General features: G+C 40.0%; 1 long non-coding RNA gene across 2 annotated transcripts in view; it reads left to right on the forward strand.

Moving 5' to 3' along the window:
• The window catches only part of LOC125451135 (uncharacterized), a 353,914-nt gene that overhangs the window by 315,932 nt on the left and 20,746 nt on the right, over positions 1-17,236 (forward strand). Inside the window, exons 14-15 of one of the 2 annotated variants that reach the window (XR_009445589.1) lie at positions 9,467-9,661; positions 14,473-14,551. This is a non-coding gene — a long non-coding RNA (uncharacterized LOC125451135). Of the gene's footprint in view, positions 1-9,466; positions 9,662-14,472; positions 14,552-17,236 lie in introns of those variants that run through there. The other variant, XR_009445587.1, reaches the window with a different exon arrangement.

Raw genomic sequence — 17,236 nt, forward strand, 5'->3', positions numbered from 1 at the left:
TCTATGCTGATTTCTTTAATTGTATCTCAAATGTTCTTCCTGATTTCTATACCTATGTTTTTCCTCACACTAATGAACATCAACCAAGCGTATTTGTTTGGAATAAGCCATACCCCCGTTCCCATTAAGTTCAGTACCTGAGTAGTGTTAGAAGATTAGGAATAGAAAGTGGGTGTGAGCCCTTTACTGATGGTGATGGTGAGATTGGCATACCCCTGTGATATGGTTGTACAGTGGCAGAGATTGACCAAGTGGAATTTCAAAGAAAAAGGCAATTACATTGAAATATATAAAACTCTGATAGGACTGGACAGACTGGATACAGAAATGGGTAGGGAGTTAAGAGAAAGGGGTCATTGTCCCATGACACAGAGTAGACAAATTCAGACTGAGATGAACTGAAATTTCTTCACTCAGCAGTGATGATCCTATGAGATTCTCTATCACAGAAAGCAACGAGACTGAAGTCACAAGTACTTCAGAAACAAATGGATAGATTTCTAGAAGCTAAACATGTCAAGGGATATTGGGAAAAAGCATGAGTGCAGTGTTCAGACAAAGTATCAGCTATGTTGGATGGTAGAGTGGGCTCAGCAGGCTGAATGGCCTCCCCCTGCTCCTATTTTCTATGCTTCTAAGTGTGTTGGCCCTCTGAGTGTGAGGTTACATTAAGAAGACAGCGAATCTTGACCTTGTGGAGTGCAGGCGATTATATTTCATCTTCCTGCACTGGGACATACTTCTTAAATTGCTGCTTCAGTCACTGACCTTTTGTGTGATCTGAGCACAGGCTGCCTAGATCTGATAGAGGACATCTTTCATCCAGCAATGAGGAAGAGGACTTTCTTTCTGATCCGGATGCCCTGAAGCAGTGTGTTTAATGCAGCATCTGCTAAGCAAGGAACCACTTCCTGGAACTTTGCTGACACCTTCATGCAGGCTGCTAGAAATGATTACAAGTTGGTGTTGATCAGTGAGCAAAGGGATACTTAGATGAACTTTAAAAATGGTGCTGGAAACTTCATGATCCTGGAAGGTGCAAGAACATCTGCCTTCTATCTACATACGATTCACCATTTAAGTGTCATCAAACTTGTTCTCATACAAAGTGAACCAAAAGGCAGATGATTGCTTCAGAAAACTCGCCATGGGCTACAGTGTATGAGACACCATCTAGTACATCCACCGCCATGTTTTAATGACAAAGCAAGAATCCTATATATTGTAATATTATTGCTAACACTATATAGTTTACTGTAGCCCTAAATGGCTTCAGGCTCTATCTAGGCTGTCATAGGAGAATGAGTATGAGTCTCTCCACAGTTCATTCTTGATACAGTAAATATTTTAATCACTTTCTTGATAGGAAACAGCAGGATAGAATTCATACAGATTTCTAGCTTATCCCAAGTCTAGGGTGCCATTTATTGCGTTCTCATTATCTTGTAGGTCTTCATGCATTATACGAAATACCGCTCCATTAACAAATAACTGGTAAGAGAACTTGTAAAGACTTCATCTTGCAGGTCGAACCCACTTGCTGGCCAGTTGTTATCACCTTCCCCTGCACAGGAACTGAAAGGCTAATTGTTTGAGAATAATATTCCCTGCACATTCGTTTCTAAGTTCACTGAGGAACCCACAAGCTGAAGCTAATGTGCCCTACTCCAAATTTACGACTCAAGAAGAGACGTTTTGGTTAACCGTAGTAACTTGCATTTACATAGTAACTTAATAATGCAAAACATCTCTTGGCCATTCAAAAGAATGGTAACAATCAAATTACACACACAGTAAGCATATAAAGCTGACATCAATGCAGCTGACAGTATGCTTGGTCAAGCAGATTTTAAAAATGACATTTAAAGGAGGAAAATGGGTTGGAGATGCAGAAAGATTCAGCAAGAGAATTTCAAAGCTTAGGTCTAATTGGGCTGACGGCACAGTTATCAGTAATGGAGTAATTATTGAGCAATTTGGATGCATAAGGTACCAGAATTACAGATGGGCAGAGATCCAAAATGCTTGTAGGGCAGGAGGAGTTTACTGACATTAGAAGGATGGTGACATGGAGGAACTTGAAAACAATAACTGGAATTTTGAAACTGAGGCATTGTTGGGTCAGGACAGAAAATAGGTCATCAAGTACATGGGAGATGTGTGACTGGGACTTGTATGAGTTAAAAATAAGCAGAAACAGTTCTGGGTGTCTGGACTGTCATTCATCAAAATAGTCATGTCTAAAGGTAAGAAATTGAAACTTTCAGAAGTGGATGAGCTGAGGTAAGGTCAAGTGGGGCAATGTTATACATGAAAAAGCATATATTCTTGGTGTCAAAACAGATACGTCATTAAAACTTAATTCAGGTCAAACAGAACCAGCAAAGTTGCAAATGGCTCAGCTTCATTCAAACAGCTACTAATAAAGGTTCATATTCTGTGGCCAAGGTACAGAACTTGTGGCTGAGACCAAAGACTGTGCGCCATATAAAATCTTCACCATATCCAATTGGAGGAAATATCCTCTAATCCAAAACAATATGCTAAATAAGTAATGTGACAAGTCAGGGATGATAAAGAGGTGAAGAGAGGTGTCGGCGGGATAGCAATGCATGTTAGTGCATAACGTAATGATTCAGAATGTACAGGTTACAATAGCTCCACTCGTTCTAATGAGGTCATGCACAGTCAATGAGTAGACACAAGGAATTCAAATCTAGCTTTCGGACAAAGCAGTTGAAGTTGTTCTACTTCCCGAGGTCACAGTAATTATGCCTGTCCGGACATAGTTGTACTTATTACTATCATGCAATAATCCAACTTGTTTTCTAAGAACAGTGCCTTTCCTGCAAAAAACTCTATAATAGTGCATTTCTATCATAATCATTGGATAGGCTCAAAATATAACAACTATAAAGGAGGATTGGTGGCAGCAAACTATCTCAAATAACATTTTCCTAGTTTCATAAACCGTAGGGGTGGCAAATACCGTAAAGTGTCAGGAATGCGAAAGTACCACAAATGTGATGGATTTTCGATTAGATCGCTGAAGATAAAGGGCTAAATTATTTAGAAACCCTCGTATCATAGTGTGGGACTGGGAATGGAAGCCACTGCAAATTATTCTTTGTCAATGAGTCAATAAATAAGAATAGAAACAGGCAAGATGAGTTCCATAACTATAACGTTTCAAAGTTCACGTGACAAAGGAAACTTGGATCGGGAAACTGTTCATGTCACTCTACTATTTAGGAAAGATCAGGAATATAGATTAGTTAGCCTAACATTTGTCACAATGTCATTGAAATTCAGTTTTAATGGCATAGAGGAGGTCATTTGGCCCATTATGTTCATTGCCTGTTCGCTGTGTACAGAAAAATTGCCTCCCAAGTACCTAAGGATGAGGGTGACTGAGCCCTTGAAAATTTTCAGCTGTTCAGAGTAAGACAACACAGATTTGTCAAGGGCAGGTTATGCCTGATTAACCTGATTAAATTTTTTTCATAAAGGTCACTAAAGAAATGAACAGGGAAATTCTAAAGCGTGTGCGAGAATACAGCATGTGTATTTGTGTCAATCTTTAAAAATGACATTGAGAGGGTGGTTAGTAATGCAATTGGGATCGTCACAAATAGAATAATTGAGTGCACAAACAGAGATAATGTTGACCCTTTATAAAGCTTCACATAGGCCCAACTAGTCTATTGTAGTTCTGGTCACTACACTTAGGCCAGATTTGGAAATGAAAAGGAGATCTACCAGAATGATTCCAAATTGATAAAGGCTGTGGTTGTTGGATTAAAGGTACTTTTTCTATAAACAGCAAACTAGCAGCGAACATGATGGGCCAAATGATCTCCTCTGTGCCATTAAAACTGGGTTTCAATGACATTGTGAATAGGAAATTCTAATGAACATGGAATTAACTTTGAAAAATAATTTACTAATTATTGCATTCTGTTAAATAATAGATTTTGTAAACTTTATTTAATAATTTTGTTTTTTCAAAAATTCTCACAGTATTTCGTACAATGGCAAAATTTCAGAAGTGTTTTTTTTAATACTTTTAGGTTCCTGTCTGGCATTATGTTAAAGTCCTTTAATGTGATTGGCTGCTTGGACAGCCTGACTACAAAACTGCTACCCTTGTACTGTGAATGCCCAATAAAGTACATTGTCATCAATTGCAGAGTGTTCCATGGTGCTACAGATTATTCTCTCAACAAGACTTACTCCACAGGCAGCAAAGAATACCCTGGATTTTCAGCTGCTGCTGACCTTGAAAACTGGACCATTAATCTTTAAGGGGGTGATCTATTCACATTAATCCTGGACTCTAAGCATTAAAGTATGACAAGAGATTATATGAGCAAAGGTTACATTCCCTGACAAATTAAAAGGTTATGGAATAACTTGAATGAGACTTTCATACAATTAAGGAAAACAAATAGGGTATGTAAAGATAAACTATTTCCATATACTGGAGAATTTGGAAGCTTGGTCTAAAACTTTTCAAGTGTGAAGGGAAACACATGTAAAGAATGGTATGAGTTTTTCTACAGAGCAATTGAAGCGTGATCAAGTATTAATTTTAAATCTGAAAGGGAGAGACTTCCGTTAAAACCAAAAGTACGAAATGATGTTCATTAAGACTTGGTCTGTGGAGTTGGGTCGCATTTCATTTAGTAGCAATGTCATTGTCCAACAGCATCTGTAGAGAGAGATAAAGACTTTATGGTCTGAATTTTTGTGAAACCCATCCAATTAAAATTGGTGGTTTGGAGTTGGGTACAGACATCCTGTCCCATTTCCAACGGAATCAACTTTGGGAAAATGCAAACTCAGCAAAGTCATTTGTGCTGATTCAAGTAAGACCCTATTTTGTGTGTTCAAGGGACCTTAGCCCACAATGCAGATTTGACCAATTGATCGTGTGATATAAATGCCCTTAAAGTGTTGATAAGCTCTGGTTAAGTATCCAGAGCTGAAAGTTTTTAAATCCTCCATTCACTAAACATGAGAAAACAAATCTGTAAGCTTTAATCTTGGTTATCAACCTCCTTTGTAGGAATTTAACATAAACTTTCTGAAAATCCAAATATGTCACATCCACTTGTCCTCTCCAATCTGTTCTACTGGTTACATCCTGAAAAAGTTTATGTTAAATTTGTGCAATCCTGTTGATATTTTCCAAGTGTCTTTTTTATTGCATCCTTAAAATGGACTTCAATGTTTACCTAACTACTGAGAGTACACTAACTAGTGCATGTAATACTATGTTTCCCTCCTTCCTCCTGTTTTTAAACAGTGTAATTACATTTGCCATCCTCCAATCCAACAGGGACTATTCCAAACTTAACAGAATTTTGGACAATGCCAACCAACACATCTTTATCTCCTTCAGCACACTGTGATGTAAACCATCAAGTCATATGGATTCATCAGTTTTCAGCCCCATCAGTTCCCCAAGCATATTTTTTAACTTTCTTTTTCAATTCCTCCTTCCCAATAGACATTTGCTTCCCTAGCATAGTTGGGAAGTTATCTGTGTCTTCTTCTGAGAAGACAGAACTAATATAATGTTTAATTGTTCTGCCATTTTCTTCATCTCCATCATCAATTCTCCCATTTCAGGCTGTAAGGGGCTGATATCTGTCTCACAATCAATTTTTTGGACATACTTAGAGAGGGTCTCATGGTCCATTTGTGTGTAACTTGTAAGATTCTTCTCATAATCAATTTTTCCTCTCTTAATCAAACTCATGGTCCTCCTTTGTTAAATTCAAAACTGTTCCCAATTCTCTGGTGTGCTATTTTTATTGCAATTTCATATGATTTCACTTTAGATCAAACACAATCCTTAATTTCATCGGTTAGCCATAGTTAGGCCACTTTAGTTGTTGCATGTTTGCACCAGGAAGGGCTGTATAATTATTGCAATGCATTCATTCATTCATTTCATAAATATTAGCCTTTGCCTTTATCCTGTCATGCTTTTTCATGATGTTACCCTTTCCAGTCAATGTTATTTAATTTATCTAGGCAACTCATGCCTCATACCGTCATAGTTTCGTTTGTTTATATTTAGCACCCTAGTTTTGATTAGGCCACTTCACCTTCTATCCCAATAAAGAATGCTATCATGCTATGGCCATTTTTTTCTTGAACGACCTAGGATAACAAGAATAACACTTACCTACTACTTCTTCAACTATACTGAATCTAGGATATTTTGTTTCCTATTTGGTTCCTCAACATACTGGTCCAAACAAACTGTTAAGCATGCTCCAGGAATACGTCCAACATGGTATTAGTGTTCCAAGAAAGGGTCACCAGACCTGAAACGTTAATTCTTGTTTTATTCTTCACAGATTCTGCCAGATCTGCTGAGCTTTTCCATGGTATTATTGTTAATGTGGTTTGTCCAGTTTATATTTAGATTAAGGTCACCGATAATTATTGCTGCACTCTTGTTATATGTGTTTTACTGCTACTTCTTAACTTACCACACTGTTTGGAACACAACATACACATTAATGTATTCCATGCCTTGTTGCTTCTTAATGCCATCCAGGATAATTCGATACCTGGACTTTCTGAATTAAAATCCTTTCTCACGAATGCACAGAATTTATCCTTTATTAACAATGCTACCCGCATCTGTCCTTCCTAAATATTGAATGCCCTTGGAAATTCAGTTCCCAGCCATGATCATCTTACAGCCATGCCTCTGTAATCACAGTTATATCTTATTGATATACAGCTATTTGCAATGTTAATCCATTTATTTTACTATGTGTGCTCTACACATTCAGACTTCCGTTTTTATCACTTTGACACTTTTGTTGTATGATAGTGCAATTTGTTGTGAACTCTTGTTCCTCTATCTTTCCCTTTTGCTTCCAACTATTCTCTCTAACATTCCTTACATTATTTCCCATTCAGATTTTCATTCTCCAGCATTCCTAGTTTGAACTCCGCACCATAGTACTAGCAAATGCCCCACAGTGGCATTGGTCCCTGTCAATCTGGGCTACTAGCTGCAAAGGTTGTGTAGGCACCATCTTTCCCCAGAATTGATCCCATTGCCTCAAGAAGCTAAATCTCTTCTTTGCATGCCATCTCTACAGCCAGCAGTAATCCAGTCTGTTCTCCTATTCCTGATTTCACTAACATGTGGCACTGTAAGTAATCCTGAGTTAAATATCTTGGATATCCTGCCTTTTAATTTGTATCATAACTCAATTTACTGAAGCTTTTGATTCCTACATGGACTACAATGCCTGGCTATTCATCCTCATCTTCATAATGTTCCATGACTGGTCAGTGACATCCTTGATCCTGGAACCAGGGAGGCAACATGCCATCTAAAACATCAGTGCATAAAATATGGCTGAAGTGTTGTAAAAATATTCAGCCAGAAGTGTCAAATGATTTATCAATCTCAGCATCTTCAGGACATCTCCACCATCACAGTTGCTAGTCTTCAGCCAATTTGACTTACACAATATGATATCAAGAAACAGCTAATGGCACTGAATGCTGTAGAAGCTATTGTCCCCGAGAACATTACAACAATGGTTCTGAAGGCAGATGATCCAAAACTTGTTGCACCCCCAGCCAAGCAGTTTCAGTTCAGCTAAAACACTGACACTGAAATTACTGTCTATGTCCTGTGCAAAAAGTAGGATAAACCTTATTGAGCCAGTTATATCAGTCTATTCTTGGTCATCAGCAAAGTGATGGAATAACATCAACAATGCTATAAAGTAATACTTACACAGCAGGAAACTGCTCACTGATGCTCAGTCTGCATTCTGCTAAGGCCATTCAGCTTCTGACCGCATATAGCTTTGGTTCAAACATGGACAAATGAGCTGAATTCCAGAGATGAGAGGAGGTGGTATCCCTTGACGTCAAGGCCACATTTGAACAACAGTGGCATCAAGAACAGCCAGCAAAACTGGAGTCAATGGGAATCAAGGGAGTCATAGTTAGCATAAAGGAACATAGTTGTGGTCATCAGATGTCAGCCCTCTTAATTCCAGAACATCTCAGCTGGTATTCCTCAGGGGAGTTTCCTCGACCCACCCATCTTCAGCTGCTTCATCACTGACCTTTATTTTAAAGTCAGAAGTCAAGATGTTTACGAATGATTATAACAATGTTTGGCACCATTCACAACTCCTCAGTCACTGAAGCAGTCCATGCCTAAACACAGAAAGACTTGGATAGCAATCAGGTTGGGACTAACAAGTGGAAAGTAACATTTGTGCCATATAAGTACCAGGCAATGACCATTTCCAACAAATGAGAAAGTAACAATTGCCTCTTGCCATTCAATGAAATTACCATCACTAAATCCCCTACTATCAATCTCCTGGGAGTCTTCATTGGCCAGAAACTGAACTGGGCCAATCTTATAAATACTGCACCTACAAGTACAAGTCAGATGTTGGTGTCTGTCCTTCATCTACGTGTGATGGAACACTCTCCATTTGCCTGTATAGGTGTAGTTCCAACAACAGTTGACATAATCCAGGACAAAGTAGTCTAATTGATTAGTGCCCTATCTACCATCTTCAATATTTTCTCTGTTTACCACCGATGAACCATGGCCACATTAAGTACCATCTGCAAGATGAACTGCAGTCAGTCACTAAAGCTCCTTAGACAGTATATTTATAACCTCTATCACATAGACTAATAAGGACAGCAGTTGCTTGGGAGTACTACTACTGCGTTCTCTTCCAAGTGCACACCATTGTGACTTGGGACCATATTCATGTTTCCTTATTGTTGCTGGATCATTCCTTATAGCATTATTGGTTCCCTATACCCAAGGACTGCAGCAGTTCAAGAAGGCAGTTCACCACCACATTTTCCAGGGCAATGAGAGACTGCCCCTAGCCAGTAACATCTATGCCCCTGAATGCATTTAAAAAAAACAAGGAGGCACTTGTTGGTGTCTTAAACGAAACACTGAGGACAAAGGCATAGAAAATGTTTGGATATGGTCAAAGATCTTGACTATGGTGAAGAAGAATCTTCTTTTGAACAATACAGATTGACAGCTTAGTTAGACCAACTGGGAAAATGGAAGAGAGTCTGCACAGGAAATAGTATGAGAGTAAGTATAATCACTGACAATGAAACAGGGATGGAAATTTGAAGTGAAGCTCATTAAACGTTGCCATTAAGGGTGTGATCAGGAAATAGCAACTATATTGTCCACTTTGTTTTGTGCTCCCTGAAATCTGAAGTAATAGCATTTTCAGTTATAGATACTGGGCTTATCACTGAATTTATATTTTTATATCACTTGATCTGGATGGTGGACTGACACACAAACGAGAGTGCAGCAGTGAGTGATGTGACAGCTGAATAGTCATGTATGCATGTGCATAACAATATAGTTCCTATCTCTTATAATAATCATCAAAATAATTGCTTCATCATTCATCAGGCAGTGTGGCATAACTGTGGAGATCAGTTGTGATCTTGATGACTCCCAGCAAAGACAAACTGAATAAACAGGAATCCATCGAAGACTGGTGAACAGCAGGAACCAGCAGCAAGACAGTCACTGCATCCAGGAAATCAGGCGCAAAAGGATCTGATTATCTGGCTCTCCTTTCTGTAAACCCTGCAATTTGTGCACGTAAGTGGATGTACTTAATGACAGGAAGCAGAAACTGACATTTACTTTTTTTCTTAGCACTGAAATATCTTCAATTGCTTTATTTTTGCAGAAGTGACCCTTAGGTTAAAATGGACAATAAATAGACTGCTACATACATTCAGAGGAGCAAAACTTAATGACTTTCAGTGCAGAAGTTGCTGGAGCACATGTGGTATAAGTGCAGATACTATTTATGTGAATGTGGTGTTTCAGTGCATGTGTTTGAAGAATTAAATCTTTTTTTCGGAAGCAATCCTCACTTCTGGTACACATAATTATTCTTCCTGGATCTATAGATGGCTTGATTCTAAGTGCTTCCCCAGCTAACAGAGTGGATATAGTATGTCCACTCAGACTAATGACCAGATATATGAGATTCAGACACATGCGAGTTTTGAGGTATCCTTGTTCCTTTCTGGAATTACCATATAATCGGTCCTTTTGAATTTTGCACCTGCAAGTCATTTATGCATGTCTACACAATATCACAAAACCTGCACTCAAGTGAGAAGCAGCTGCTCTCGAATGCATGTGATGGTATGGCCCTGAAATTGGACAGGGCCCAAAATTGAGTGTCAGAATCATGGTGCATGATTACCCCACACCTGTTCCCACTCAGATAGAGAGCATGCAAACTTAATAGTACCCAGCAGTTTAAATGATTGTGCTTTGCAGTTCACCAGTGTGAAGCCTGCCTTGCAAATCCACGAGTTAAAGTTAGCATGCACATCAAAAGCCATCTTCTGTCTCTGAAAAGGAAAATGCATTCTGGCTGGAGTGCATTTTGTTTGGAAGATTCTAACCTGAGAAAGACATAAGAATAGCATAACATGACACAGACTGGTTTTCAAGACTTTCCATCCCTGCATTTGAGGCCTTGTTGAGGGAAATGGAGACATGAAGTATGTCACCTGTTCAGTGGGGGAGCTGGAAGCCTTCCAGGTGAGCTTTCAGAAAGCAGGGTGACCCAATAGCTGTTGCAGTTAACGTCAGAAATAAAACTTGAGCCCTTGAATGGAGTGTTGCAAAAAGTTGAATGAATCACACAATGGTCAAGATCGGTGGTGTATTATCAAGTGTCCAGTTCTGGGCGCCCTATTATAGGAAAGATGTGGATGCTTTGGAGAGGGTTCAGAGGAGGTTTACCAGGATGCTGCCTGGACTGGAGGGCTTATCTTATGAAGAGAGGTTGACTGAGCTCGGTCTCTTTTCATTGGAGAAAAGGAGGAGGAGAGGGGACCTAATTGAGGTATACAAGATAATGAGAGGCATAGATAGAGTCGATAGCCAGAGACTATTTCCCAGGGCAGAAATGGCTAGCACGAGGGGTCATAGTTTTAAGCTGGTTGGTGGAAAGTATAGAGGGGATGTCAGAGGCAGGTTCTTTACGCAGAGAGTTGTGAGAGCATGGAATGCGTTGCCAGCAGCAGTTGTGGAAGCAAGGTCATTGGGGTCATTTAAGAGACTGCTGGACATGCATATGGTCACAGAAATTTGAGGGTGCATCCATGAGGATCAATGGTCGGCACAACATTGTGGGCTGAAGGGCCTGTTCTGTGCTGTACTGTTCTATCTATGTTCTATGTTGTACCCCAGCAACTATATCACTAGCCTCAAACACTGCTCAATGCATGCATTTAACATTAATAGACAGGTGACTTGGAAGGTTATAGATCAAGGCCCACTCTAAGACATATGCATGTTTGTCAAAGCTGTCAGTGCCAGTGTTGAGGCAGCATATTGTCTTAGGTGAACCATTAAAACATAGGGTCATTGTTACTTCAATAAAACATTCCATGGTGCTATTTTGAATAAGCAAGGAGTTATCCCTTGAGTCCTGGTCAATATCTAATCTCTCAGGCAATGTCCCAAAAGCAAAATTAACTGGTCATTACTGTATTTCTGTTTCTGTGAGTTTGCTGTTTGCAAATTGTGTTGGGTTTCCTATATTGTAACTGTGACTGCTTCAAAAATACGACATTGACTGTAAAGACATTTGAAATGTCCTGTGGATATGAAGGTGCTGTATTTGTTTTCGAAGGCACCATATGCACATCACTCATCATCCAACATGCTCTATCAAGCGTAACTCATACTTAACCGTCATTGTTTTCCTTCAGCCCTGCATACTTTACATTGCAGCAAGTCTGACATCTATGTCACACAACTTGCTCACACCATCAGCGTTTCAACGATGACAGCAAGGGTATTGCATCAAATGTACTAACACAATTCCCCTATTCTTGTAGGCACTGGAAGCACAATGGTAATGCCACTTGACCAATAATCCAGAACTCCAAGGTGATGTTCTGGGGGCCTGGGTATGAATTCTAGAGTGGCAGATAGTGGCATTTAAATTCAATAAAAGCTGGGAATAAATGCCAGTTGAAAGGCAACATGTATTGTAAAAAAACTAATCTCAAATTCACTAATGTCCATTTGGGAAGAATATCTACCATCTATGGCTAATCATGTCTACATGCCACTCAAGAACAACGGCAGCGAGATTGATTCTTAACTGTTCTCTGAAATGGCCTAGTATGCCACCTCATTGAATCAAATTGCTGGCAAAGTTTAAAAGTAATGAAACTGAACACACCCAGCATTGACATGGCAATGGTAAACTACAATGGCAAATCCAGACCTATCAACTCTGCAAAGTCCACTTTTTGAACATCTCAGGGCTTGTGCCATTATTGGGAGAGCTGTTGTACAGACTAGTCAAGAAGCAGCCCAGACATAATTGTAGCCTGGAATCATACATTACATACAATGTTTAAAAAGCCATCCCTGAGCATGTCCTGTCCCACTAACAGCACAGATGGCAGCACAGTGGTATACAGTCGGAAGGAGTTGTACTGGGAGTCTTCATCACTGATTCCAGAGCCCATGAAGTCTCATGGCATTAGGGCAAACATGGACAAAGAAACCACCAGGCATGGTAACAGAACGTCTGCAGAACAACAAACCAGCTCGATGAGCCAACCAACCTCAACACCCACAACCCGAGCTATAGATAAACTCTAAAACCTTAAAGTAACCATCTGTTGATTACCATATACCTCAGCCCATCAGCTGCTGAACCAGTACTTTGCAAATGTGAACATCACTTGAAGGAAGCACTCAGGATGGTAAGGATGCAGAATGCGCTCTGGATTGGGGAATTCAATGTCTGTCACTAAGTGTGGTTCAATAGCATCACTACTGACTGAGCTCATTGAGTTCTAACCTACAGCTTGTAAACTGGAGCAGCAACAGGTGCAGAGGGAACCAACCAGAGGAAAATTCTACTTGACCTAATCCAATCCACCTGCAACACCTAACAAATGAGCAACCGCACGATTGTGAAGATGAAGTCTTAATTTCACATTGAACATTCCCTCCATCATCATGTCTGGTTCTACCATCATGCATTCTGGATAGATTTCAAATAGATCTAACAACTCAAAACTGGGCAGCCACTGAGGTGCTGGGGTTGTCAGGGCAGCAGAATCTATTCAACCAAAGAGCCCTGGCATATCATTCTTTTTGCCATTACCATCAAGCTAAATATCAATCCAATGGATCAGATCAAATCTCTGCAGTCCAGCCTCACCCAGTCTGGAAGAGCGGGCAGATAATTAAACAACTAACAAGATATAGAATCTCCTGAGTAATGGAGGGCCTCAGCACATCAGTGAAAAAAGTCAAGGCTAAAGCATTTAAATTCATTTTGAGCCAGAAGTGTAAAGTAGATGATCCTCTTCAGCCTCCTCTTAATGTCCATCATCACAGATGCCATTCTTTAACCAATTTTATTTATTCCATGTGATATCAAGAAACAGTTGAAGAGCTAGATATTGCAAAGGCTATTGTCCTTTTAGCATTGCCACAATCATCTGAAGGGTTGGGTACTAGAACTAGTCGAGCCCTAGCTCAGCTGTCCCAGTACAATTAGCATCTACTCAACAATATGGAAAATTGCCCTATTATATCCCAAGGTCAAAATGCAGGACAAATCCAACCTTACCAATTCCTATCCTATCAGCCCACTCTTCATCGTCAGCAAGGTGATAGAAGGAGACATCAACAGAGCTATCCCATGGCAATTACAAAGGCATAAACTGCTCATTGATGCTCAATTTGGATTCTGCCAGGGCGACCTGGCTCCTGACTTCATTACAAATTAGCCTGAACATATAAAACATGTGAGTGATTGTCCTTGATGACATGGCATTATTCAACTAAGTGTAGCATTAAGGAACGCTTATCATACCAGGTGTTGATGGGAATCAGAAAAAAGCTATTGCTGGTTGGAGTCATGCTTAGCACAACGAAAGATAGTTGTGGTTGTCTGAGGGCATCACTACAAGATTTCCTCAGGATAGCGTCTTGGGTCCTAGATCCAACCATGTTCAGCTGCTTCATCACTGGCCTTCCTTCCATCATACACTTAGAAGTGGGGATGTTCACTGGTGACTGCACAATGTTCAGCACTATTCACAACTCCTCAGTTACTTATGTCATCAGTGTCCATATGCTGCAAAAACCAGCTCAAAAATTCAATTGAGAGGCAAGTTAAACATAGAAGGTTAAACAGGGGAGTGTAAAATACTAACGAGATTAATGAAGATGGGTTGTGGAACAAAAAAACTTGTGTTTAACATGAGGGGAACTCTTAAAGTCTTCTATAAGCACTTAAATGGTTTAAAAGTGGTAAAAGAAGGAGTAAGGCAGATTAAGGGCTAAAAGGGAGAGGTACAAGGCATAGCTGATGTGTTAAATGAATACTATGCATGTCTTTCCCTCAGAGTCAAATGCTGTCCAGACCGCATTAACAGAAAAGGAAATATAGTCGTTGGAAAGGCTCAAAGTGGATCAACAGCAGGTATTAAATAAGTTGTCAATACCTAAAGTTTATAAGGCGCTAGGGCCAGATGACATGCATCCAAAGATATTGAAGAAAGTAATAGTGGAAATTGCAGAGGACTGATGTTAATATTTCAATTTTCCCTGAATTCTGAGGTGGTGCCTGAGGACTAGACAAATGCAAACATTAAGTCCTGTTCAAAAATGGTTGTGATGGTAAGCCCAGCAACTACAGACCAGTCAATTCAATTTCAGAGGTAAGAAAATTTCTAGAAATAATTACTCATCTCAGAACTAATAGTCACATGGAAAAATATGCAAAGAACTTGAATGAATTGCCAAGGGAAAATCATGTCTAACCAACTTACATCAGTTTATTGAAGAAGTAACAGTAGGATGAGAACAATGCTGTTAATATGGTATACATAGACTTTCAAAAAAAGGGATCAAATTTGTGGGAAATGTTATAGCACATGGAATAAAAGAGAAAATAGCGAATTGGATTCAAAATCGACTGTGATAGGAAACAGAGAGGAATGGCCAATAGATATTTTTCAGGCTGTTGGATATTTTGTAATGGAGATCACTAAGGGTCAGAATTAAGAGTTTTGCTGTTTCTGGACATTTTGTGTATGATCTAGATCTTGATGTGCAGGGGAGAATTTCAAATGTTGCAGATGTTACAAAACTGAGTTGCATTGTACACTGTAATGATGACAGTGAAACTTCAAAAAATATTGACAAATTGGTAGAGCTTGTTGGTAGGTGACAAATGAAGTTCAAGGCAGAGAAATATAAAGTAATAATTTTGGTACATTGTCCAAAGAAAGTGCTATTCTAAAGGGTTTTCAGCAGCGTAGAGACCTGGGTTTACACATGTATCAGTCATTAAAGGCAATAGGACAGGTAAAGAAAGCATTAATTAAAGTATGCAGTATTTTAGGTTTCATGAACGGGGCATTCTACAAGAACAAGAATGTTTTGATGAATTTATCAAGTACTGGCTAGATTTTGGCTTGATATTGCATAAAGTTCTGAGTGATACAATAAAGGAAGGATGTGAATACATTGGAGAAGTGCAGAAAAAGTTTACAAAAATGGGTCCAGTGATGAGAAACTTCAGTTATGAGCATAGATTGGTACAGTTGGGGTTGCTTTCCTTGGATAGGAGGTGGCTGAGAAGAGATCTGATGGAGGTTAGGTGTAATTAGGAGTCTAGCCAGAGTAGATAGGGAGAAACTGTTCCTGCTTGTAAAATTATTGAGAATCCAAATTTAGAATGGTGCACAAAAGAAGAAAATGAAAGTGAGAAAAAACATTTTCACACTGTAAATGTTTGGTTTTGGAATGCACTGCCTGGAAATGTGGTGGAGGGATTCAATCGAGGCACTCAAGAGGGAATTTGATGATAATTTGAAGAGAAACAACATGAACGGTTATGCAGAAAATGCAAGTGATTGGCAGGAAGCCAAAAAGCTCAGAGAACAGGTGAAGACATAATGGGCCAAATGGCCATCTGCGCCACACCAATTCTCATCACAGTTGGATGTGTTGATCAGGGACAGTCAGACCACCCAGAGGCTGCATAAGGTACATACACCCTTCACTCTGTTCCTCCTCCTTCTCTTCTTCCGGTCACTGTACAGTTGGTATTAAGCACCGTGTCCGCATGATAGCTAGGTATGCAGCTTTTAACAGACCTCAGATCCTAAAATGTGCTCTGCTGAGTGCTGGAAGACTCTTTCAGAGCAGTGCAGTACAGATACATTAAGTATTTGGGTGATCTGCTAATTCACATTCTGGGGGGGTAGTTTGTCTTACATTATATTTCTCTAAAGAGGTGACAACCCCTGCATAGTTTACATTGACAGAAAGGATCAACTTTCTCAACATGACAGAGTAATAATGCTTTTCAGGTGGCATAGGTTTTCATGGCAGGCTCTTGCTGATACATGGACACTCTGGGAGCACAAGTTCCTTCCAAGCAGACTAGGTGAGGAACATTGTCAGTGGCCATTAAATACATCTCAACCCGGAACTACTACCCCTCTAACTTGTTCTGTGAAACTGCTAATGACTGCAGGATTTTACACTCTGCTGTCAGCCAAGACAGCAGCAGAGTAGCAGCACAGCATGCGGGCTCCTGCGCCCAGCAGCCTGGAGTTTGTCTGCTCTATCTACTTTGACTTTGCTTTTCTTTCTTCTCTCCCTGCTGTTTTTCTTACATGAACCTTACTTACCTTCTGCAGAGAGTTCAGATGACTTCAAGGCATCCAGCACATCTGATACAAGGTTTCTTCCCAGCTGTGGTGACAGACGGAGGCAAGATTGTGCTCCCTGCAGTGGCAGAGGGAACTGAATCTGGGCTCAAGGCCTGAGGGTCTCGACAGCTTCAGCAGTGACTGCACTGCCAAGATTGGCCCAGCGTGGATTCACGGTGATGACATCATCAGTAGAGGCAAGATGGCACCAAAGAATGATGACTCTGTTCTGTGGGGGAGGTACAGCCAAGGGACTCAAGGCTGGCAGACTGCTTCCTGCTGGTGTTGGTCTCAGCATCGGGGTGGAAGAGGTCACATCCAGGCCCATAGCTAAGCACTTAAGCAGGACTGTAATGTTGAGTTTTTGACTTTTTTTCTTTATTTTTCTGCTTTGTACCTAAGATTTTTGTACCAAGGTACCTTTGTTCCAAAGACGGTGCCAGGA

Source organism: Stegostoma tigrinum, chromosome 3, assembly GCF_030684315.1.
Source record: "Stegostoma tigrinum isolate sSteTig4 chromosome 3, sSteTig4.hap1, whole genome shotgun sequence".
NCBI classification, from domain to species: Eukaryota; Metazoa; Chordata; class Chondrichthyes; order Orectolobiformes; family Stegostomatidae; genus Stegostoma; species Stegostoma tigrinum.